Here is a 25,770-nt window from a genome sequence, read left to right as displayed (position 1 = left end):
CATCCTGATAGAATCTGGCTGATACCATGTAAGAATGACTGGGGGAAGATGGGTCATTAGAACAGTAATATACAGAGAGTTTTTTAGGTAGCAAAACAAGTGTTTTGGTTTTAATCTGAGTAATAAAGTTTTAGACAGTGAGCGACACTGCACCACATGTGCTGTTGCTACAGGCAGAGAAGTAGAAGAAGGGATATACATGCTAAATAATATGGGACCTCAGATACAACTTGGACAGAGAACTCCAGAAAGGGTTCTTTGTGACTACGTAATGAAATGTGATGCTCAGTATTGGCAGTGTGGCCTGATTCATAGATTCTAGGGCCAGAAGGGACCATTGGGTCCATCTAGTCTGACCTCCTGTGTTACACAGGCTGTAGAACAAAACAATTCCTTAGAACATCTGTTTTATAAAAAGCTATAGATGGAGCTGTGGACTGGGACTTGAAAAAAGACTCAGGCTTTGCTGCTGGTCTGCAGGAGAAGGTAAGAGCAGAGGCTTGGGGAGGGGCAAGGTTGTACAGGATCTTGAAGGTGAGGATGTTGAACTTGAGGTTGAAGGTAAGAAGAAGCAAGTGAAGAGATGCAAAGCGGGGATATCCAGTGGCAGGCTGAGGGGAGGCAGGATGACTTAGCAGAAGGCTAGAGAAGAGATGTTTGGAGTAGTCAAGGTAAAAAAAAATGACCAAGTCATAGGCAAGGATTTTAGTGAGAGAAGAGGACAGATTTTAAGGAAATATTGAATTATTACTGTGTTAAAGCAGCAAGGAACAGATTAACGGCCCATGGGACTATGCACGAGTAAAGTTATTAATGTATTTAAATGCTTGTAGGTTTGGGCTCCCTAGCGGTAACGCTTTGTGGTGGCTCTTTCAAGGTCCTGCCCACAAAATGCAGGACTTTGAGGAGAGAGGCAGGCTCCAGGTTACAATCCCATGACACATTGTTTTTCTTCAGGGTACTTTTCCTACTTCTTCCTTCCTTTTGGAAAAACTGCTTTTTTGACTGATTTTGTAAATTAGCTTCTCCCTCTCTTCTGCTTCTCAGAGTGACTAACTGTGTTGCTGCTCTCTGAACTATTCTGAAATTGCTTTCGTAGCTGTACCCATCTTCTCAGACATTGCAATTGCTATACGCGAAGAGCAGAAGCTACTTTCCTTAGACGGGTTGAAATTCAGAAATGCTCTCCTCTTATACAAGTCAGATGTGTGGAGGTTTTGGTGGTAGCACTTTTATCCTCTGGTCGGGAAAACAATTTCCTAAGTTTTTGTTTTTCAGTGGGGATGGGAATGTCATATCCACTCTTCTAGGAAATGCTTCCTGATCCCCGTTCTCTTCTCTTTTTCTCTTGGTGTAAACAATAGTCCCTTAACCCTGACTTTTAGCCAGTGAAATTTAACAGATTGTTTCTCCAGCTTTGCTAAGGGCTGCTGATCTCGGTAGCCTCTACATTAGAAACCCGGAATCCAAGACAAATTGCAGATTTAGGACAGAAGAAATAGTAAAATGCTCCCAGTCAGAACTAAATCATTAATTGCCTCGAGGAAGCTCCTTTTTTACAAATAGACAGTATTATAATGGGACTGGATTCAAGATCAAAGTTTATCTATTGATGTTAAGGGGGGTCAGCAAAGCCATCAAATTACTGCATGTCAGACAATTTCAAAGCTATACATAATCTAGGATGTGCATTGGGAAACTGTCCTCTGTTGCTGTGGAATTAATTAATTAGTATTGATACACGCTAAATTTAAGAGTTTGCAGAATACCATTTCTAATTGTTCAACCTACACGTTCATATATAATTGTGAGGAAAACTCAGGAATCTAGGATTACTGGCTAAACCTCAGTGAGTCCACCTCATCCCACCCCCTTCCAAATGGCTGCTCCTTAGTGGTTCCCTAAATTACTTACTCTACATGTGCACCACAAAACGATATCTTCTGTATATGCATATAGAAATATATGTCCTCAATTATCTGTATGGCTTCTTCACTACTAAAGTAGAAACGTGAGTACCACTTATTTGATAGAAGTATAGGAACTAAAGATGCCTTTCATGAATCTGGCCCACGAAGCTGGGAAAAATCCTTCTCAGTCAGAGGACAAGCAGACATGTTAGCTGGGCAAGGAAGGGAGTCAGGCATCCTGTTTGCAGGACAAGGAGGCTGAGAGTGGACTGAGTGGAAAAATGTATGCAGTGTAGTTGCAGCCCTGTCTGTCTCAGGATATTAGAGAGACAAGGTGGGGGAGGTAATATCTTTTATTGGACCAATTTCTGTGGGTGAGAGAGACAAGCTTTCAAGCTGGAAAAAGGCATAACAGCATGGAGCTGCCAGTCAGCTGGGACGTGACTGGAGGTCTGACGGGGAATGGGACAAAGAGAACTGAGCTGCTGCAATAGGATAGGAATAGGAAAGGGGTGGAGCACAGCAACAGGACAGAGCCATCAGTCAGAGGAGAGGGGTTGAAAGGAGGGACTAAGCAAAGCAATAGGACTGAGGTGCCTGCACACTATCAACACTTGATGCAGGTACAAGTGAATGGGCCACCTGTAGATGCTTTCCAGATTCATCAGGTTATTCTCCATTGTCTTGAAGCAGAACCTGGAATAAAACCTATTTGCAGACACAACCAAAATGAGTGTTCCGCATCAACAGCAGCCTAAACTAGGGCTGGTCTGTATTTCGGTGTCGATTTCAAACCAGATGGATGCTGTCCGTAACATTGTTTAGGTATTAGAATTTTCGCTTTCTTTTGAAATAACTTATTATGTGGCCTCAGTTGAGACTCATAGCCTCAGACTGGTGGTGCCAATGACATTTTAATTTATAGTGAAGCATGGGCAAAACTAAACATAGAAGCCCAAGTGAGAGTCAGACACACAAAAAACTAGAGCATAAAAATGGGAAAACCTGGCACAATTGTCCAAAACAGCAAGCAGAATGCAGAGAGGCAATTGCAGCAGCAGTGTTATTTCATTTTAATGTGCCCGAGAAAATGAGAATTCAACCCCAAAATATGGGCAAGCTCACATTTTATTGAACAACCACATTCAAAGACTTAACTATACTTAGACAAATGGTCAGAATTTCCGCTGCAGATTGTGGCCAACTGTCACTGTTGCCAACTCTTGCAATTCTATCACAAATCTCACAATATTTACTGTTTTTCTTAAAGCCTCAGCTTTTAGGCTCAGAAACCAGATTGTTAAGAAACAGGAGCCAAAACAGATGATTTGGCTCCTGACTCATGATTTTAAACTTAGGCGTGGTTTACACAGGTTTTTTTTACTGATATAACTATTTCAGTCGTGGGTTTTTTTTTTAATACAATACAGTTATACTAGTACAATTCCTAGTGTGGACACAGTTATACTGATATAAAGGTGCCTTACATTGGTATAGCTTATTCTCCTTCCCTTGTGGCACCTTAGAGACTAACCAATTTATTTGAACATAAGCTTTCGTGAGCTACAGCTCACTTCATCGGATGCATCGTTGCATCCGATGAAGTGAGCTGTAGCTCACGAAAGCTTATGCTCAAATAAATTGGTTAGTCTCTAAGGTGCCACAAGAACTCCTTTTCTTTTTGCGAATACAGACTAACACGGCTGTTACTCTGAAACCTCTCCTTCCCTTAAGCCTTGTCTACATTAGAAAGGGCTTGCCAGTATAGCTATATTCGAAACTCCTCCTAGTGCAGACGTAATGCTGACAGACCCCTGGCCGCTGGCAGGATCAAACCAGGGACCTCTGGAGCTTAGTGCATGAACCTCTACCGCATAAGCTCAAAGCCAACTGCTTATTAGCTAAGGCTGTAGAAAAGTCTCATTTAACTCTCTCTCTCTAAGCGGTCTCAGTACCACTAGGTGGGACAGAGCACCACACCCAGTAGGTGTCTGGGTTACACAGACATATCTTATACTGGCAAAAGAGTGGTTTGGGTGGTATAGCTTAGGCCAGCTCCTAAGGACAAAATAAGCCACTCAGCTGTGAGGAAGGGTTGTCTAGTGGCTAGGGCACTAGAGTGAGACACCCATTACCTGGGTTCAAGTCTTGGCTCAGCCACAGACTTTCTGTGTGGCTCTGGCCAAGTTAGTTAGGCCTGGTCTACATTGCAGAATAAAGTGGACTCAAGACAGGTTACGTCGACTTATGTAAGTGTCTACATTAAAATTTCACTCCTGCCGCCCTAAATGCCCTGCTTGCCAACTTAAGATCTCCATCTTCTCAAGAGGCCTAGTCGAGTCAATGTTGATGTAGTTAGGTTGACCTAGTGTCAGACAGTGCATTGCCGTAAGCGCTCTTGCTGCGGCTGCACACTGCCGACACGAGGAGCATAGTGTGGACACGCAAAAGCCATTTAATTATTGTGGTGGCTGTATGGCGATGTGACCATGGTCAACATCATTTTGTAGTGTAGACCAGTGGTCTCCACATTGGGGTGTGCGAGATGATCCCAGGGGGTGCGTGCCGGCAGCAGGAGCGCCACCGGATGGCACTCCGCCGTTTTTTTTCTTCGGCGGCAGCTCTGCACGTCCACGGCTGGTGTTCCCCTCCGGCGGCCTGCCTGTGGTAAGTCTTCCGTTCTTCTTCCGTCGGCAGTGCACCTGCGGCAGGTCTTCTGGTCTTCACCCTGGGGGTGCGCGAGCCAAAAAGTTTGGAGACCACTGGTGTAGACAATGCCCTTGATCTACCCTATCCTGCCTCCCCATCTGTGGGATGACACTTTCCTACTTCCCAGAGCCCTGTGAGGATAAAATCCCTGAATGATGGTAGGATGACACATGGCTTCATGAAGGTCTTGTTGAAATGTAGGTCAACGACCATCTGGACAGCAAAGGGGGGCAGGGTAGAGCCTCTTCTGCTTTTCCACGTGGCTAGGCTCTGATTTTTTTTCTTTTCTGCCACTCTTTAGTTCTGTTCTGCAGGAATCCACCCCCTGCGACAGCCCCTCTCCTCCTGCCCTGTACACCCGCTTCCTCCCTTGTGCAGACATGTCTCCCTGGCTGTGACTCAGCCGCTCTCTCCTTCCCTCTGGCTCCGGCCCTTCGCTGGGGCTGCCAAGCGGGCTGATCTCCCGTAACGAGCAACACACACAGCAGCTCGGGGAAAGGGAAAGGGCTCTCTCCCCGCTTTACGGCTGCTGAAAACCCTCCCTCCCCAGCCAGCTCAGTGCAGCCACGCCGCGCCCGGGCTCGCTCCTCTGCAAGGTAATGGGGCACGCGGAGCTGAATTGCACAGGGCGGGGGCAAGTTTGCCAACTCCGAGGCGCCCCCCGGGGAGAAGCGCCGCTGGGCGAACGCCCCCCGGCCGGGTGCAGCCTGCAGGCGAGAAGGGCGCCGCTGCTGCTCCAGCTGCGCCCAGCTGCGCCGCGCCCGAGTTCTCGCCCCCCGCCCCCGCCGGAGCTCGCCGCTCGGGCTGGGCTCGCCTCCCTTCCAAGCCGCGGGGCGATGGGCTGTTCCAAGAGCAGGGGTGGGTGGGGAAGGAAGTCCCTGACACTCAGCGGAGGCTTGGTCCGGAGCAGCTGCAGCCGCCTGCCAGCTGGGGCCATTTCCTGCCGGGGGTGGGGTGGCCAAAGAGATCGGTGGGGTGTGCTTGGAGATCGGCGAGGGCCAGCCGCGGTCATCTCTCGCTGTGGGCACTCGTGTGTGAACGTGAAGCAGAAGAGAAGCCCCAGCAGTGCGATCGGCCAGGGCCAGCTAGAGTGCCATTCATTGTGTAACAAGTCACGCCTGTGTTTGTGCGAGAGACCGAGGGAAACTGACCAGAGGTCTCCTGGCGTGGTGCACCAGGCAGACTCTTTCCGAACAGGGGAAATCCGTCTCAGAGTGACGCTGAGGCGAGCTCAGCGGTGTTTTAAAGAAATCTTCTTTGAACCCGGGGGAAGAATGAAGCAGAGGGATCAATCCTCCCGTCCTTACTCAGGCAAAGCTCCCACTGACTTTGCTGGGAGTTTTGCCTGGGTAAAGAACGCAGTATTTGGCTTCAACGTTGATCTTATTTTGGTCTTTTAAAACACGTTTTTAAAAAGGCAGTGCATTTCGACCTCTATCTTTGCACGAGCATTAGGTAGTAGGCATAAATATATCTTCAAAGAAGTGTTGGAAATAACATAACGGGACAAAGGTTTGTGAAAGCAAAGACACTAATTACTTTCTGATTATTTAAAAATAATAATCAGAGGCTCTTCTGAGAATAGAGAAGACATCTCGATGGGTTGTGTGAACTGTTTGTTCCAACAGAATTGCTGTATCAAAATGCAGAAATACTTTAAAGACTTAAATTCTCTGTATCAAAATTAGGTTTGCTGCTAAATTTGCTCACCAGTAACAAGAAGTCAACAAACTTTGAAAAATTGGTTGTCTCTCTCTTGTTGTTGCAGGGCATATTAGATGTCAGACAAAACTGCAAATTAATTATTCTGACACTGTTATCTGCATAATGCAAATAGAAGGTGATTCAAGCTACCCAGGAACATAGCATTTTTAACTCAGCATGATTTCTCTCTTGTAGCTGGGTCTATGGTGCTGTCTTGAATTCATTAAAATTTTGCAATGTAACAGGCAATCTGCATTGCAAATACCCCTTGCACTAATATGATTAGTTGCATTGTCACAGTCTTTGATTCTTAAATTTTAACTTGTTGCCTTGAGTTACTCAGACTGTAGATTATTTTATTGTTTGTTCTTGTTCCAGTTAGGGATGAACATCTTTTTAACTGGTAAAATTGATGAGAAATAGAAAATGTAGCCTCTGTTACACTTAACAAAAAAAAGAGCTTAACACACTTAGAGGAACTGAATTGTGCTCTGATAGGTTATGAGGCTTTGAAGGATTTTTAAAAATTTCAGAAGTGTGATGAAGAACATTAGTGCTGTGTGACTTTTATCAGTGATAGTTCGGAAAATTTCCACAAAGGCCAACGTCTCTTAGGTTTTTAAAATAACTATTAAAATCATCATCTAGAAAACCCTGTTTCCAGAAAGCATGCAAAGATACAAATGTATCCAAACTCTTTCTTCCCATCCAAGGCCCCAGTCCTTCAGTCTTCATTCACTCAAGTAATCCATGCTCATGTGAGTAGTTCATTGATTCCAATTTAGGCCCTGATCATGCAATGTGGTCTGTACTAGTTGCATCCCTTCACCTAGGTAGCACCCCACTGACTTCAGTAAGACTCTATACAGGTATAGGGTGCCTGTGTGAATTAGATTGCAGGATTAGGACCATAATTAAGAATTACTATGTAAAGGCTATGGGATTGGCAAATACAGCAAATGAGGACTTTGGCTGACTTCAACTGTACTGACAATGCTATAGATGAGTCATATAAAATGATGGGGTCTAAATTAGCTGTTACCACTCAAGAAAGAGATCTTGGAGTCATTGTGGATAGTTCTGTGAAGACATCCCCTCAATGTGCAGCGGCAGTCAAAAAAGCGAACAGAAGGTTGGGAATCATTAAGAAAGGGAAAGATAAGAAAACCGAAAATATCATATTGCCTCTATATAAGTCCATGGTACTCCCACATCTTGAATACTGTGTGCAGATGTGGTTGCCCCATCTCAAAAAGATATATTGGAATTGGAAAAGGTTCAGAAAAGGGCAACAAATATTATTAGGGATATGGAATGGCTTCTATATGAGGAAAGATTAATACGACTGGGACTTTTCAGCTTGGAAAAGAGACGACTAAGGGGCGATATGATTGAGGTCTATAAAATCATGACTTGTGTGGAGAAAGTAAATAAGGAAATGTTATTTACTCCTTCTCATAACACAAGAACTAGGGGTCACCCAATGAAATTAATAGGCAACAGGTTTAAAACAAACAAAAAGAAATATTTTTTCACACAACGCACAGTCAACCTGTGGAACTCCTTACTAGAGGATGTTGTGATGGCCAAGACTATAACAGTGTTAAAAAAAGAACTAGACGAGTTCATGGAGGATAGGTCCATCAATGGCTATTAGCCAGGATGGGCAGGAATCCTGTCCCTATCCTCTATTTGCCAGAAGCTGGGAACGGGCGATGGGATGGATCACTTGATGATTGCCTGTTCTGTTCATTGGCCACTGTTGGAAGAGAGGCTACTGGGCTAGATGGACCTTTGGTCTGACCCAGTGTGGCTGTTCTTATGCTCATCTAAAGAGAGAAAATCTTTCGTAAGGAAAGAAAACAGAGAATTCAGATCTTATTCTGAATGTCTTGTTTAAAAAAGTAACCTATTTCCTATAGGCTTCTTTTCAAATCACTCAGTACAGTTTTTTATTGGTATTATCATATACAAGCAATTTTGTTAGTCATCTCTATATAGAAGGCATTATATAGTATGTACTGTAACAATGCCAAACTACTGCATATCAACCAACGCTACATATTTTTAGATTCTTAATCTAGAAAGCCTTTGTAAGAGGCCAAGTACATCCATAATTCAGCATTTATTTCCAGTATCAACAAAATTAGGACAAGAAAAGAGCCAACTCCCAGTTTTGTTCATCTTGCAGTCAAAGCATTTAATTGTAGAGACAAGTCTTAGAATAGAAGAGAAGTGCTGTATGTATTACTTGTCTAAAATAATTGAAACAGAACTGATTTTGAGTTGCAGGCAGATTGTTTGGTTTGTCTGTTCTAATTTTATTAAACAGTGCAATTTTATGCAGAATAAATAGCATCTGATAAAATCAATGCGATTATAAAGCATTACGAAGTTTTCCTAGAAGGTCTTGCATGTTAACCTATATATTTTAGGTTCCTTACCTTAGGAGTTTTCAAACAAGGGTGAAAAACACTTGATTCTTTTAAGAGATACCAGAAGACCCAGTCACGTTGCTGAATGTAGAAAATTCTGTTAACCAATCCAATACTAATGGGTCAAATGCTTCAGTTTTTACTCAAGCATAGCAAAATTGATGTCAATGGGATTTTTTATTCAAGTAAGTAGCACAGAATTTGGTTCATAGTATGAAATATGAAGAAATTGGCAAGGGGGTTTTATGTATAGTGAAAACCGCCAGTTGTATATATCAGTACAAAGATACTTGTGGCTCATATGGTTGTCACAGGTTGCAGTCAGGTTCACTACAGTAACAGCATCCAATATCTCCTGTATCACAAGTTTTCGAGCTTTACTAGAACACGGGCCTGTCTTTCCAAGTTCTTTCACTTACAGTGTGGTTACATAACGGTCACCTGCATTTTGGTCTTCCCCTACAACCCTGAGTGGGCAGGCAGGAGGGAACTTGGTTTAAACATGAACTTTCTTCAGTTAAAAAAAATGTTTTCAAAAAGTTAGCTGATGATACGGTGAAAGTCCATCTGTAACTCACTGGTTAACAGAGCTGGGTGAATAATTCATTTTTTCGGTTTGGTGGCTGAACCAAAAAATATTTTGTTCAGGTTGACATAAAATGGAAATGTTTCTCACCAAAACAGAACAACAACAAAAATCATTTCAGGTCGAATGCAGTGTTTTGTTCAACTCAAATGATTTCTTTTTCAGATGTCTTTACTTCTTTTTTTAGAAATAAATCTAGCTAAACTTCTCAACTTTTGTTCTGAAACTGAAAGGCAAGCCGTTTTGTTTTGAAAAAGTCAAAATATTTTGACTTTTTTTGCAGAAACAATTCGTTCACACTTCTGAATTCACAAATAGTTCCAGTTGACCCCAGACTGCATTTTCTTTGTGAATAAACTCTTGGTTAAAAAAAATAAAATAAATTGCTGTGCATCTCTACTGTATTGCCGGTCTTATTTGGGCCTTTGGCCATTCATGCTTTTCGGCTTTGGAGGTCCCTGGTTAAATCCCCAGTGTGTTGAGCAAGAGGGCGGCCATCACATGTCTACTATTATTGTTGTGGTAAAATGTGCGTGCTAAATGTTAGTATAGGAACAATATATAGTAAATATCACTGGTGAAGAATAAATTACTTCAATTTGTAAGTATTTTAAATATGGTTGTGTTGTATGTAAATTTCTCTGTGTGTATAGATAGACGAAAGATATAGATATAGATTATCTAGACATATGCAGTGTAACGTGAGAGAAGAGACAAACTAGTTTCGTGGACTAACCACAGGACATGGAGCCGGGAACTTTTTGCATTCCATTTCACTAACTTGCTGTATAGCCTTGGGTAAATCACTTCATAGAATCATAGAATCATAGAATATCAGGGTTGGAAGGGACCCCAGAAGGTCATCTAGTCCAACCCCCTGCTCGAAGCAGGACCAATTCCCAGTTAAATCATCCCAGCCAGGGCTTTGTCAAGCCTGACCTTAAAAACCTCTAAGGAAGGAGATTCTACCACCTCCCTAGGTAACGCATTCCAGTGTTTCACCACCCTCTTAGTGAAAAAGTTTTTCCTAATATCCAATCTAAACCTCCCCCATTGCAACTTGAGACCATTACTCCTCGTTCTGTCATCTGCTACCATTGAGAACAGTCTAGAGCCATCCTCTTTGGAACCCCCTTTCAGGTAGTTGAAAGCAGCTATCAAATCCCCCCTCATTCTTCTCTTCTGCAGACTAAACAATCCCAGCTCCCTCAGCCTCTCTTCATAAGTCATGTGCTCTAGACCCCTAATCATTTTTGTTGCCCTTCGCTGGACTCTCTCCAATTTCTCCACATCCTTCTTGTAGTGTGGGGCCCAAAACTGGACACACTACTCCAGATGAGGCCTCACCAGTGTCGAATAGAGGGGAACGATCACGTCCCTTGATCTGCTCGCTATGCCCCTACTTATACATCCCAAAATGCCATTGGCCTTCTTGGCAACAAGGGCACACTGCTGACTCATATCCAGCTTCTTGTCCGCTGTAACCCCTAGGTCCTTTTCCGCAGAACTGCTGCCTAGCCATTCGGTCCCTAGTCTGTAGCGGTGCATTGGATTCTTCCATCCTAAGTGCAGGACCCTGCACTTATCCTTATTGAACCTCATCAGATTTCTTTTGGCCCAATCCTCCAATTTGTCTAGGTCCTTCTGTATCCTATCCCTCCCCTCCAGCGTATCTACCACTCCTCCCAGTTTAGTATCATCCGCAAATTTGCTGAGAGTGCAATCCACACCATCCTCCAGATCATTTATGAAGATATTGAACAAAACCGGCCCCAGGACCGACCCCTGGGGCACTCCACTTGACACCGGCTGCCAACTAGACATGGAGCCATTGATCACTACCCGTTGAGCCCGACAATCTAGCCAGCTTTCTACCCACCTTATAGTGCATTCATCCAGCCCATACTTCCTTAACTTGCTGACAAGAATACTGTGGGAGACCGTGTCAAAAGCTTTGCTAAAGTCAAGAAACAATGCATCCACTGCTTTCCCTTCATCCACAGAACCAGTAATCTCATCATAAAAGGCGATTAGATTAGTCAGGCATGACCTTCCCTTGGTGAATCCATGCTGACTGTTCCTGATCACTTTCCTCTCATGTAAGTGCTTCAGGATTGATTCTTTGAGGACCTGCTCCATGATTTTTCCAGGGACTGAGGTGAGGCTGACTGGCCTGTAGTTCCCAGGATCCTCCTTCTTCCCTTTTTTAAAGATTGGCACTACATTAGCCTTTTTCCAGTCATCCGGGACTTCCCCCGTTCGCCACGAGTTTTCAAAGATAATGGCCAAGGGCTCTGCAATCACAGCCGCCAATTCCTTCAGCACTCTCGGATGCAACTCGTCCGAGAGTGCTGAAGGAAGCTTCACTTCCGTATGCCAGTTTCCCCATGTGTAAAATGAGGATCATTACACTCATAGGGGTGTTCTGAGTATTAAATAACTGTAAAATGTGTGTGTGTGCGCGCACCACTCGGAATGTTTAAAGCACTATTACTTATTATTTTGTAATGGAGAGGATTGTCATCTTCCCTGCCATGAAGACACACCTTGGTGTCATTCTTGCTTTTATACGTGATTTGCACTTAGTGGCTTTTGTTACCTATAGAAACAATAGCTCCCTGTTATTGCCTCATTCCTTGTATGGTGGGAAACAGCATACAAAACAGTAGTACTGTGCTGGGTCATACTCATTTTTATTATGTGCCATACCCCATCTTTTATGTGGTTTTATACGGATAGTCCCAACTCCATATTAATCACGTTTATATCTCATCCATATATTTTTGTTAATTTTATGTATGGAGTATGATGATCTTTAGCGTGAATCACTGCTGAGGAGTCTTCTTATGTTAGTGTGAGGAGATAAATCGTTTTTCTCTCTGAACTTCACAAACAGCAGATCCATGGAGCTTACACTACAAGTGTTTCACAAGGCTGCTATATTGGCTACCAATTTTTGCAGCTGTCTTGCTCTGTTGATTATTAGGTTTTTGTGCAATGAAGTGTCGGAATCAAATATCGCTCTACAGAGAACAGAATCAGTTTAGGAATCAGAGAATGAGATCTTGGGCAATTTTCTGATTACACTTCAAGCACACAAAGAGACCTGTTTGGGAAAGGGTTCACATGTGTAGTATTCCCTTTTTCTAAGATATAAGAAAGCACTGTCATATTATAACAGTAGGAATAGCCTTGCCCTCCATAGCAAATGTTGCAGAAACATTCTGTTTGAACCCCCTGTTTATAACTTTTGGAAACTTTAGCCTTTTGTCAGTATAATTTTTGGTTTCTTTTTCTCCCCTCCCCTATGACTGAGTGCTTGTCTACACTAAGAATGTGTTTGGTGTGTCTTGCCCTGGGGTAGACTGTGCCAGTACAAAATCATTTCTGACGCTGGTGGAGAGAGCTGCACTAGGGATTTGCACCGGTGCAGCTGCATTGGTGTAGCTGCTGTAGTGTAAAAAAAAACTTGTGTAAACAAGCCCTCGGGGGAGAGTGGGTACGTGTTCCCATTGTTTAAAAATTGTCCTGGTGACTTTCTTTGTCATAAGTCTATTGCCTAAAGGGCTAAGGGGTTGAGAGATGAAGTTTGGCATGAAAATAACTCTAATGGAGAAGTGCCTTTCAGTGTTCTTGTGAAAACTGATTTTTTATTTGACGAGAGTTGTGCCTCATTAAAGAATTAAACTCTGTGCATAGAGGTGCATTTTATGTGTGATGGTCTCACTAGCTTGTAAAATGTGCAGTTAGAGAAGGTTGTACTGTACAACCATGGTTGGCTGTGCTGTAAAGGAGGAAGGGCTATGCAGGAATTCTTACCTCAACAAATGCACTACTTCTAAGGGTTGAACTTGAGAGTGTCTGTCCTGTGCACCTACCAAACTGCACAGGAAAGGACTTAGGGTAGAAGGTTCTGGTGATGTCAAGCCAAACACTTGCATGTTATGCAATTCCTTTTTTTCTAGCTTGTTCACTTGATTGAAAAACCTGTGAAATTTCATTTAATGAAACCACATTTAGAAAACATTAGGGTTGGGGTGGTTAAGTACTCAAAAGGCAGGAAATGACAAAATGAAAGCTGCGCACACAGCATTGGTTCTGCTTCTTTTAGGCTATGTATTAAAGCAGAGGACACAGGTGGGCCTGAAGTATATGAATATACAAATATGCTATATCTCTTATTGAGTCAAAGCTCATGTCAGGTCAAAGAGTGAACTCCTGGCCCCCGTGAAGTCAAAGGTATTGCAGTATGAAAGGCAGGGGTCTCAGCCTCCTTTTGCCTCAGTGGCATGCAAAATTAAGAGTTTTACTTCTGTTTAAATCCTGACTGTTCCGTGTATTCAATAGTGAGGTTTTTTTGATCTAATTTATTTTGACTGAGCAACGTACGACTGCAACAATTTTCCAGGCCATTGTAAACAGCTCAGTTGGGCCTCTGGCCCGTATCTGGGCTTAATCATTAATCCGAGTTTAAGGCCAAAAGGGAACACCAGACCATCTGGTCTGGCCTCCTGTGTACCTCAGGCCGCCACCACCTAGCACCTGTACACTGAACACAACAACCAAGATTAGGCCAAAGTATCACAGCCCACAGGAGACTAGACTATTACGTGCCGCAAAGAAAGAAGGTGCGCCACCAGTGCCCAAGGCTCTTGCAGTGGCCGGGAAACGATTGAGCTATACCCAAATAATCCTGGCAGGTGATCTGCATCCCCTCACTGCAGAGGAAGGCAAAAAAACTCCATGTCTGACCTGAGTTAAAATATTCCTTCCTGACTCCACAGATGGTGATCATTTAACCTCTGAGCAGGTGAGCAAGAAACCCCTGCCCAATGCCTCATCTCCAGCTGTAGCTGTTCCTGATATTTCAGAGGAAGGAGACAATAAAAAACCCCAGCAGAATACATGGGGCAGTGGGAGAGAATCCTTCGTGACCCCTTCAGGTGGCTGGCTGAAATTATATTCCTTTCAATGGAATTTGCGACTTTGAAGACAGTGATTTACAGTGACATAAACCAGAATAATTGGAATATGAGCTTTGATTTATAATGGAAAATGGAAAAAAATATAGGAATGGGATCCTCCCAAATTTCTTGAATTCCTTTTTAACTCATATGAAAGAAGGCATCTATGGCATGAAGAAAAAATAACTTGAAACCAGACTAATATATATTTATTTTTAAATGTTGTTTTATGTTTGTGTTAAAATACAGTAAGGGCTCAATCCTGCAAAGTGCTGAGCACTCTTAACCCATTCCAGCAAAGGTTGTAAGCACATGCTTAACTTTAGTCTCGTTGGACACACATACATATGCTTAATCATGTGCTCAAAGTTAGGCATGTGCTTAAGTGCTTTGCTGGATTGGATTGAGAGCGCTCAACACCTCTCGAGTGTGATCTTAAGTCTCTACAAGAATACTGGAATAAAGTGGATCCATAAACCTTACTGTGAAACAAGGATACAATATAGCAAAAACATGTCAAACCTTTGTGTTTTGTGTTCGTTGTTAAAGACAAACTCAGTATCAAATCGGTGATTAAGGATATTATAGAAGTCTTGCAGAAAACTGCACAGAGTAGCTAGGATAAATCCAGAGTTATATATGGACAAATATGAAAAATACCAATGTAAATAAAGACAGTGAGAAATTTTTCTTGATAGAAACTTTGAACATTTTTATTATTCCTTTTAGCACTACCAATTTGCTTAGTTCACTATAACACACAAAATTAAGATGGACCCTGCCCTGTAGAGCTTGTGTAACGCCAACAGACTCCAGTCATCGGCGGGCGGGATGGAACCTGGGACCTCTGGAGCTTAGTGCATGAGCCTCTCCAGCATGTTAACTTGGTGTTAGCAGACTCATTTTATCTCTCTCTCTCTAAGTGGTCTCGGTGCCACTAGATAGGACAGAACACCACACCCAGGAGGTGTTTGGGTTACATATATCCCCTAGCTGAGGAAGCACGTCCCAAGCTTCAGAGACTTCCCAATTGAAATCCTGGACGAGCTCCCACTTGTAATGCCAACAGACCCCGGGTGTCATCAGGATCAAACCTGGGACCCCTAGAGCTTAGTGCATGAGCCTCTATCGCATGAGCTAAAAGCCAACTGATTGTTAGCTAATACTGTAGGGCAGACTCATTAATCGTGCTCTCTGCCACTAGATGGGACAGAACACCACACCCAGGAGGGTGGGTTACACTTGCAATTTAAAAGAGAGGCAGAGAGAAGAAGGGACCTACTGAGAACCCATGGAAATATCAGTAACTTGGAACTTGTTTGTTCTTATTAGCTAATTATTCTCTTCTTACAGGCAATATTGAAGGAGGGATTTGAACAGAAACTGAGCTGTAAAATATCGAGTAGGAGTAGAGAGGTTATATTAATGCTATATTTGGCACTGGGGTGTGACTGCTGCAGGAATAATGTGTCCAATTCTGGTGTCCACACTTCAAGAAGGATGTAAAAAAATTGCAGAGAGTGCAGAGAAGAACCATGAGAATGAGCAAGTTAAAGAAGTATGGGCTGGATAAATGGACTATAAGGTGGATAGAAAGTTGGCTAGATTGTCGGGCTCAACGGGTAGTGATCAATGGCTCCATGTTTAGTTGGCAGCCGGTATCAAGTGGAGTGCCCCAAGGGTCGGTCCTCGGGCCGGTTTTGTTCAATATCTTCATAAATGATCTGGAGGATGGTGTGGATTGCACCCTCAGCAAGTTTGCAGATGACACTAAATTGGGAGGAGAGGTAGATATGCTGGAGGGTAGGGATAGGATACAGAGGGCCCTAGACAAATTAGAGGATTGGCCAAAAGAAATCTGATGAGGTTCAACAAGGACAAGTGCATAGTCCTGCACTTAGGACGGAAGAATCCCATGCATCGCTACAGACTAGGGACCGAATGGCTCGGCAGCAGTTCTGCAGAAAAGGACCTAGGAGTTACAGTGGACGAGAAGCTGGATATGAGTCAACAGTGTGCCGTTGTTGCCAAGAAGGCCAATGGCATTTTGGGATGTATATGTAGGGGCATTGCCAGCAGATCGAGGGACGTGATCGTTCCCCTCTATTCGACACTGGTGAGGCCTCATCTGGAGTAGTGTGTCCAGTTTTGGGCCCCACACTACAAGAAGGATGTGGAAAAATTGGAAAGAGTCCAGCGGAGGGCAACAAAAATGATTAGGGGACTGGAACACGTGACTTACGAGGAGAGGCTGAGGGAACTGGGATTGTTTAGTCAGCGGAAGAGAAGAATGAGGGGGGATCTGATAGTTGCTTTCAACTACCTGCAAGGGGGTTCCAAAGAGGATGGATCTAGACTGTTCTCAGTGGTAGCAGATGACAGAACAAGGAGTAATGGTCTCAAGTTGCAGTGGGGGAGGTTTAGGTTGGATATTAGGAAAAACGTTTTCACTAGGAGCGTGGTGAAACACTGGAATGCATTACCTAGGGAGTTGGTGGAATCTCCTTCCTTAGAAGTTTTTTAAGGTCAGGCTTGACAAAACCCTGTCTGGGATGATTTAGTTGGGGATTGGTCCTGCTTTGAGCAGGGGGTTGGACTAGATGACCTCCTGAGGTTCCTTCCAACCCTGATATTCTATGATTCTGTGAGTAAAGCATTGAAAAACGTGCCTTATAGTGAAAGACTTAAGGAGGTCAATCTGCTTAGTTTATCAAAGAGTAAATTACGGTGTGACTTGATGACAGTCTATAAGTACCTCTGTGGGGAACAGAAATTTGACAATAGAGAGGGCTCTTTGGTCTAGAAGACAAAGGTATATCAAGATCCAGTAGCTGGAAGTTGAAGCTAGACAAAGTGAGACTTGAAATAAGATGTAAATTTTTAACAGTAAGAGTAATTAATCATTGGAACAGTTTATCTAGGGTTGTAGTCAGTGATGAGCTGCCAAAATCTTAACAACGGGTTCCCTCCTCACCCCACAAGGGGGTCGTTGCCCACCCCCGCCCGCCGGGACTCCTGCCCCATCCAACCCCCCTGCGTTCCTTGACGCCCCCCCCCCCAGGACCCCTTCCCCATCCACCCCTGTCCCCTGACTGCCCCCAGAACCGGGCAGGAGGATCTCGTGGGCCACCGTAGTGGGTGCCCACCCCACCCCTAAGAGCCAGAGGCACCTGTCGGGGGGTGAGGTGGGGAGTCCCAGCGGTGCTTACCTGGGGCGGCTCCCAGGAAGCATCCGGCAGGTCCCTCTGGCTCCTAGGGGCGGGGGAGCGTAGCTGGGGGGGAGCAGGGGGAGCGGCCGCTCCCCCCACTGATCACATCAGAAGTGGCGCCTTTGGCACCGACTCCCTGGGTGCTCCGGGGCTGGTGCACCCAGGGGGAAAATTGGTGGGTGCAGAGCACCCACCGGCAGTTCCCCACCCTGCGCCTGGCCCCAGCGCGCCTCCGCCCCTGAACGCACCGCTCCGCTCTGCTTCTCCGCGCCTCCTCCCCCGGCTTCCCGCGAATCAGCTGTTCGGCGGGAAGCCGGGGAGGGCTGAGAAGCAGGCGGCGGCTTCCCGCTCAGGCCGAGGGTGGCGGAGGTGAGCTGGGGCGGGGAGCGGTTCCCCTGCGCCCCACCCGCCCGGGTTACCTGCTGCGGCGCGGGTGGCCCTCCTCGCGCCCCCCCCGCCCCAGCTCACCTCCGCCTCCCTGGGCCTGAGCGGGAAGCCGCCGCTTGCTTCTTAGCTTGCCCCGGCTTCCCGCGCGAACAGCTGATTTGCGGGAAGCCTGGGGGGGGGTGGAGAAGCAGAGCAGGTCGGCGCGTTCAGGGGAGGAGGCGGAGGCGGAGCGGAGGTGAGATGAGCTGGGGCCGGGGGTGGGGCGGGGAGCTGCCGGTGGGTGCTCTTCACCGCCCCAAATTTTCCCCTTGGGTGCTCCAGGGCTGGAGCACCCGTGCAGTCGGCGCCTAAGGTGCAACTCTTGGCCGGTTAAATTTAGGAGCCCTTTTAGAACCGGCTGTCCATCGCGGAACAACCGGTTCTAAAAGGGCTTCTAAATTTAACAACCGGTTCTAGCGAACCGGTGCGAACTGGCTCCAGCTCACCACTGGTTGTAGTGGATTCTCTGTCACTGGAATTTTTAAATTAAGGTGGTATGGTTTTCTAAAAGATATGCTCTAGTTCAAACAGGAATTAATTGAGGGCAATCCTATGGCCTGTGCTGTGTAGTTTAGACTAGATTATCACAGTGATCCCTTCTGGCTTTATAATCTATGAATTTATAAAGAATACATAAGAGAATTAAGCGACCTAGAAGATGATTCTTCATCACACAAGAATATTGCTGAAATCAGAACAGGTGGAGCTGAAAAGGCTGCTAAGAATTTGAAAATTAGTGAAGTACCAAGAAATTATGGTTATGTTTTACAAGTTTCAGAGTAGCAGCCGTGTTAGTCTGTATTCGCAAAAAGAAAAGGAGGACTTGTGGCACCTTAGAGACTAACCAATTTATTTGAGCATAAGCTTTCCACAGTATGCATCCGATGAAGTGAGCTGTAGCTCACGAAAGCTTATGCTCAAATAAATAGGCTTTACAAGTTGTATACTGAGCGTTGGAGAACCGGGATGCTATGTTGCCAACAAGAGTTCTTGAACAATAGAAAGATGCCACCAGACTCAGTGACTGCAATTGTAGTATGAATTCATTGACCAAAAAGGACCACAAGAACTAGGTTCATAAGTCTACTGTCGGGGTTCTACGAAATTCTTTTCAAAGGTATTGTTGAATTAGACCTAAAGAAGCTCTTGACTTCAATCAGCTGTGGGTAGAGGGTGGAATTCAATCTCTCTACCTTGGAGCACGCTCCATACAGCAGAATGGATCAACTTCTTTGGAGGACTGTGGAATACCGCAAATTATTTTACAGCAAAGGCAACTGGAAAAATACAGTTTTATTGTAATGTTTGGCATGAGGTATTTACAGAACCTGCAAGATCCTGCAGAGATCTGTGGAAAATCTGCATTACAATACGTTATCTGCTGCAGTGAAGAGCCAGCAGAAATGTTCTATGGTTTTTGGCTCTCTCTGTTTACATGGCTTTGGCAGACTATGAGAAAGGTCTTTGACTTGGTGGACATAGAAGCAATATAGGAAGCAATAAAAGAACAATAAATAAGAGTCATGAAACATCATCTTGACATTTAAGCTTGACAAGAGAGCAGAAATCAAGTTGAAGTGTGAAGTCAGATAAGGGGTGACTTTGTTCATGTAAACTCTTTTTTGGAGAAGATCTCGGAAACCATCCTCAAATAGAAGGAGAGGAGCATCAAGATAAATGAAAAGGACCTGGCCAGACTGGTAAGGGAAAGTGACATTTTTGTGCAAATCCCTAAAGACCCTGAAGCAGTGATCATAGGACAACTTACAAAGGAGCATTATGCAGGAGACCAAATGCAGGTGGAAAAACATCACAGTCGATGTAAAGGCTTTTTGAAGTGTATTTCACAGGAACCATCTGGTACATAATATTCCAGCCAAGTTGAAGTGAATGGAAGAATCTAGGCTAGAATTTTGCAAGTCTGAAGTATGTCATGATGCTCCTCTGCTTGGAAAGGCTTTTGAATGATTAAGCATTACCAGTGTCATGAAACATTGAAGACAAACATGAGCATTTAAGAAGAACGTTGCTTAGAAGGTAAAAGCTGGATAGCATGCATGGAGAGGCTCCTTGATATTACATGATGGAGAAGAATACACAATAAACAAACTAAAGTGGAAGGGCTCTAAGCCATCTTCTCTCTTCAAAATGGAAAACACTTATGGCTTGGAGATCATGGATGGCAGGCATACAAAAAGATTTATCCTGTAAAGGCTATGTCATTCATTAACTTGTGTTCCAGGGTAGAGATGCTTGCCAATATGATGAAACCTTTGCTCTGTACTGGCGATATAGCTATGAGGGTGACAATATTCCTACTTATATCTAGCCATGTGCTTAAATATATTTTCCCCTCACCTCCTTTGATAATAATTTTTTAAAACAAGTTTGTTGTTTCTTAGCTTAAATTGGGTTTACAATCAGGCTGTTTGGTAATTTATTTAAAACAGTTAAATGGAGCATTTGTTTGAACTTGACTGCTGTTTTATATGTGCATCTATATTCAACATTATTTCAAAGCCTTCTTGAAATTTTGCATTTTTTTCAATGTTTGGTAATAAAAAATAACTTGAAAGTTTTTTAGCAAATGAAGTAAATGAAATTCTTGCTATCTTCTGAACAGTGTTCTGGCTACTAGTTTTAAGGACTACCATGAAAATTATATATGACTTCAGATACCAAAGGCAAAAACTAAACTCTTGCTGAATAGAGTTAGTGGTTAGCAAAGGGTTACTCTAACTAGGCAACTACTTAGTGTAATTAGTGAGGAATGACACTTTAATTTGAGGGAAACAACATGCGTATTGGCAATTTCCAGGTGGACAGGATTATATTTTTCAGCCTGTTATAGCTCTTATTCTACAGGTGAATGTTCTAAGTGCAATGCAAAATTATTTGGCCATATGCTTCTGTTTTTTCAGTACGTTATTTTTTCAGGCTCTCCATAAAAATAGAATCATTCTGCTCCATCAGGAGTGTAACTGTGTGGTAGAGAGGGGAAGGGAAAGGAATGTTGTTGTTTCAAACATTATACCTTTTGTGAGTGAGCAGATGGTGTTTGTATGTAGGGCTTCCAGTAAGTTTTATATCTTGCTGAAGCTATAATATTCTTCCAGATTGACTCAGTGAAATTCGTAGTTTTAGATCTCCCCAAATGTACCAGGTTGTATTACAGTTGATACCAGTTTGTTTAAAATAATCAAATCCTAGAATTTTATTATCTTTGGAAACATTTATTATACTGTCTGACAGTGGAGTTACATAATATGGGTGGATGGGGTTGGTGGAAATAATACTTGCTTTAAAATTTTCTAGGTAATTGGTATTTTAGCAGAAAGATACACACAAAAAAGGGCCAGGCACCCAATTTATTTGCCAAAGATGGAACCTAAAATCATTGCCTGTGGACAAGCTGTTTCTTGATCAGAGTGAAATTGAGGGACTCTACCAAGAAGTCATTTACTCAGTTCAACATACCTGCTTAAGGAGTTTGGAGAGGCAAAGTCTCAGGTCAGATTTGCATATTGCCAACTGCAATAGGTTTATTAGACATGAACACGTAGAAAAATGCTGATTTAAAGAAAGAGAAAGCTATTGGGAGCGATTGAATTCAGCAGAGATCTGGAATCAAATAGTTCAAAGCACTTTTTTTTTAAAAAAGGAAGAAACATGGTTTAAATAATCTAAAGGCAATTAAAGAGAATGGGAGTTTTGACATAGTTAGGACAGGAAGACTGGTGGAGCTCGGACGCTTTGTTCAAGTGAAAACACCAGACTTGAACCTATTTTTGACTTTTTACTCCCCTGAATAGACCCACTGATATCTGTGGGCTTTGATTTTCCTTCTGCTTACACCAGTTATACCCTGGTATGGCACCTTTTGATTCTAAGACCTGAGTGTCCACTCAGTGGTAAATGAAGTCAGTGGAGTTACATCAGTTCTACACCAGTGGGAGAGAAGAACTGAGCCCAAGGGGAATATTTATATAGCGTAAGCAGCATTTAGGCCACTCTGTATTTTTTTGATGAGGATAAACTGAACATCAGCTCTCTGTCTATAATAATACAAATTCAGCACATCCCATAAGCTAGCAATTCTTCAAAGTGCCCTGCAGATAGTTTAGGAACACGTGGTCTATTTACAAGAAGTGCTGAGCACCAAAGTGCTGAGCACATTGAAGCCTATGGGGAGTGGGGATTGGATGTGCTCCTCTCAGGATCAGGCTCCAAGTTAACATGGAGGCTTGATATCATGCCTGGCCTGTGGAAAAAAATTGACTTGATGATGGGCCATATCATGTAATCTACATTTTAAACAGAAATCATTGTAATTAAAAACCTGTATCTTAATGCATACACAAAAGGGGGTGAATTAATGTTACATAGGCAGCCTTAATTCCGACATTTCCTAAATTTAGAGTGTTTGACTTTGCAACACTAACATTCTTTTAACATAGTTTTCCCAGGTTTTTTTTTAAAAAGCAAACTGATTCTCTCCCCCACCCCCTTTCAGAAATTCTGTCAAATGGAATCATTCTGACTCTAGTACACGGGTCATGGATTGGAACCTTTAGAGCCACCGCACAGACTTCTGCCACTTGAGCTAGTGGAGTAACTGGTATATAGGTTAATGGCCTACTACTGCTGTGGACCGGCTGCCACATGTAGATAGAACGGATTTTGCTAGTGGGTTTCACAGACATTTGCTGACAACAAAGGAATGGTGAGACTCAAGAATCTTAAGCTCCAATCCATGTCCTGGAGGGGAGTGTGCTCTTGTGGTCACAGACCCATCTGCCTCTGTTCCCCTTGACCCTGATCCCTTCTGCTTCTTTCCCCTCCAGGCTGTCTGTGTGTGTCAGTCCTGTTTCTTTCCCCAACTGTTCATGGCAGTTCTTCACTGTCAATGTGACATGTCTCTCAGGCACTAAAAAAATTCTAAAAACCCTGAAAAATACTTAAAACTCTTGATTACAGACTTTTTTTAAAACACGATTTGGCTTACGATTTGGCTTTCAATTTGAAGTTTGAGACACTGAGTCTAAATTATATGGTATGAGCCAATAGTGAAATCTTTAATGAAAACAATACATCTTTGGCTATGTGGTCCCATAGGCATTCGTACATGGGAACTATGAGCTGCATTTAAACACTAACACTATTCAGTATGCCTTTTCTGTAAATATATGCGAATGGATAGACATCTCTGAATCACAGAACATCATGTTAGGTGGAAATAAGGGCAGTGATCTACATTGTGCTGCTGCCTAAATTAGCTAATTGGCTTTCTATGGTACTTCCTTGCTTAATTTGTTTTTGGAATAATAACAGTTGGAGCATACTTAAGAACATGCTTCCAGTGCAGATATTTGCTTGGAATAACTTTGCTTTCTGCCATAATTAGTAATAACAAACCCACATGATCCCTGCCCCAGAAATTGCCCACACAATTCACTCCAGAGACATTTAAACTGGAGGCAGAAGGAGATTTTTGAATTGCTGGACATATGCAATCCGTGTCTAGAATAGGTGAAGAATTTGCGATAAGGACTTCCACTGATCATTGCCATCTTGCTGCTACCAGTAACTGTTGCTTTGGGAACCATTGCCAAGGAGCTACACTATGACGGAGCTAGTTCTGAAGAGAAAACAGATGCCTCTGGGATCAGAAAAAAACCCAAATATTGCTGTACTTCTGCCTGATGGACTGGATTTTATCTGCAAATGAATTTTGAAAGCCTAGCCAAATATTTGCAGTCCTGATCTTTTAGGGGCCTCCCAGAACAGCAATGGAAAATAATTGACATGATTAAGGGAAGGAGTTCTTGGTCTGGTAAAGCATGTTGCTTTGGAAAATGCCCTCTATCTGATATGCTGTAGTTTGGATGGTAGGAAGTGTTCAGCAGTGAAGGTCAAAAGAGATATAGCAGCCACCAGATACTAGGACTTCTCCGTAATGATCGCCTCAAACGATATTTCTGCAAAGCCATGTAAAGCTCTGATGCAAAAACTGAATATGTACTGTGTGCATACATGCATGCTGCTAAGAGCCGATTGACTGCCTCAGGGTGTAAGTCTATTTGTATTTACCCCATACCCAGCATGGATAAACATAAATAATCTTTTAGCTATTAGCGTTTTTATAAATATTACTACATATTCCATCTACAGGAAGGCAGACGCTGATGTATGAAAGCAAGCATGGTTTTGTAGCCAAGGCGTTGGACTGGATTGGGGTTCAGGAGATCTGGGGTTCAGTTCCTGGGTCTACCACAGAGTACTTGTATAACCTTGAGAAAGTCATTAAATATCTGGCTATTTATATTTATTATATGTTATAAAGTAGGGTGCCCCTATTTTAAAAGTATCATGTAGTCTGTGGTTAGGTATGACTTGTGTGTGGTTACTTTGCTGTTACACAAGTAAAAGACAAGTGTCATTTTGCAAGGATTCTCATAGGGAATGGGAGCTGTTTTTAATTCCCAGACAGAGGAAGTGTTCCTGATGCAGCTCAATTATCAGATTTCTTTGCATTTTCATTGTAATGGTTTGCCACAGTGGCGGCTGTTTATGTTGAGTTCCAGCTTCTGTTATAACCTCTTTATTTACATGCTCCTAGTTTTTCAAAACATTTCCTTTTGAGTTAATATTTTCTATGTTTGGTCTCAGCCCAAAGATCAACATGTTTAGAAAAAACCTGAGAGAAACTGGATCAGCAGTTTTTGATGAATATGGGGGTGGAAAAATACATTTCCTATGTATTCTGGCTGATTTTTTTCTGCAATAAGTATTTATAATGAAAACATGACTATAGGTACTCTCATAACCCCAAAATGACTGAAAGTAGACACGTCACTCTTGCTTGCTATGTAGCCCTACACCAAGATTTTTAAATGTAAATTGGAAGTAAATGGGATCATTAGCTTTGAAGTTATGGATGTTTAAACTATAAATTTTGCACATGCATATACACAGATTTGGTTTTTTTCTAAACACATTTTGAAAGGGTGTGTCACTCCTCCGTAGCAAGTAAGATGAGCAGTACATTTTAAAAACAAAATAAAAATGGAATCTTTAAATGCAAAATCTTTTATTAGTGCAAAGTTAAGATTGAGAAATCAAACTCTCAGAAGTCAGAAAATCCCAGAAGCAGAGGTTCTCCCCACCATGTTAATTCAAGCATGCAGTATTTTCTATTCCTGCTTTCCTTGTTATTTGTCAACCTTAACATTATCATCATTTGAACTACAGTACATGCTGCTTAATAGCAACCAGGATATTAACAATGTTCAGTTAGAAGTAAGATTTTGTTGGGAACAGTCCCCTCCCATTGTCTTTCATGTTAATGGGATTTGGGTATTGGCAACAGTATGCTGCTTATTAACATTTTTTGGAAGAGAGGCCCCAGCTGCAGGCAGGGTTGTGGGGCTGCAGCCGTGAAGGAAGTGCTGAGACCTGTCTTTCCTGGTTGCAGCCCCGCAAATTTGTGTGTGGCCGGTGCTTAGCCCATCCCAGCACTTTCTCAGGGTTGCAGTCCCATAAACCTGCCTGCCTGCAGAGACAGACTGCATGTAGGGTTGTCTGGTGAAAAGGGGACCTGTGCAGTTGTAACCCACACACCTCGTGGGTGTGATGTTTTGTCTCATCTAGTGGCACTGAGACCACTTAAAGAGAAAGTTAAATGAGTCTGCTCTACAGCCTCAGCTAACAGCCAGTCGGCTTTTAGCTCGTGTGGTAGAGCAGGGGTGGCCAACCTGAACCTGAGAAGGAGCCAGAATTTACCAATGTACATTGCCAAAGAGACACAGTAATATGTCAGCAACTCCC

The 25,770-nt window shown here is 43.2% G+C and overlaps 1 protein-coding gene across 1 annotated transcript in view; it reads left to right on the top strand.

Moving 5' to 3' along the window:
* The first annotated feature begins 4,993 nt into the window (after positions 1-4,993).
* The window catches only part of NAALADL2 (N-acetylated alpha-linked acidic dipeptidase like 2), an 891,836-nt gene continuing 871,059 nt past the window's right edge, over positions 4,994-25,770 (top strand). The window contains exon 1 of the mRNA XM_074963548.1: positions 4,994-5,215. The gene's annotated coding sequence lies outside the window, so the exon portion shown is untranslated. The remainder of the gene's footprint in view (positions 5,216-25,770) is intronic.

This window comes from Natator depressus, chromosome 9, assembly GCF_965152275.1.
Source record: "Natator depressus isolate rNatDep1 chromosome 9, rNatDep2.hap1, whole genome shotgun sequence".
Lineage (NCBI taxonomy): Eukaryota > Metazoa > Chordata > Testudines > Cheloniidae > Natator > Natator depressus.
The sequence above is the reverse complement of the archived record's forward strand: the minus strand, read 5'-3'. Positions and strand labels throughout refer to the sequence as shown.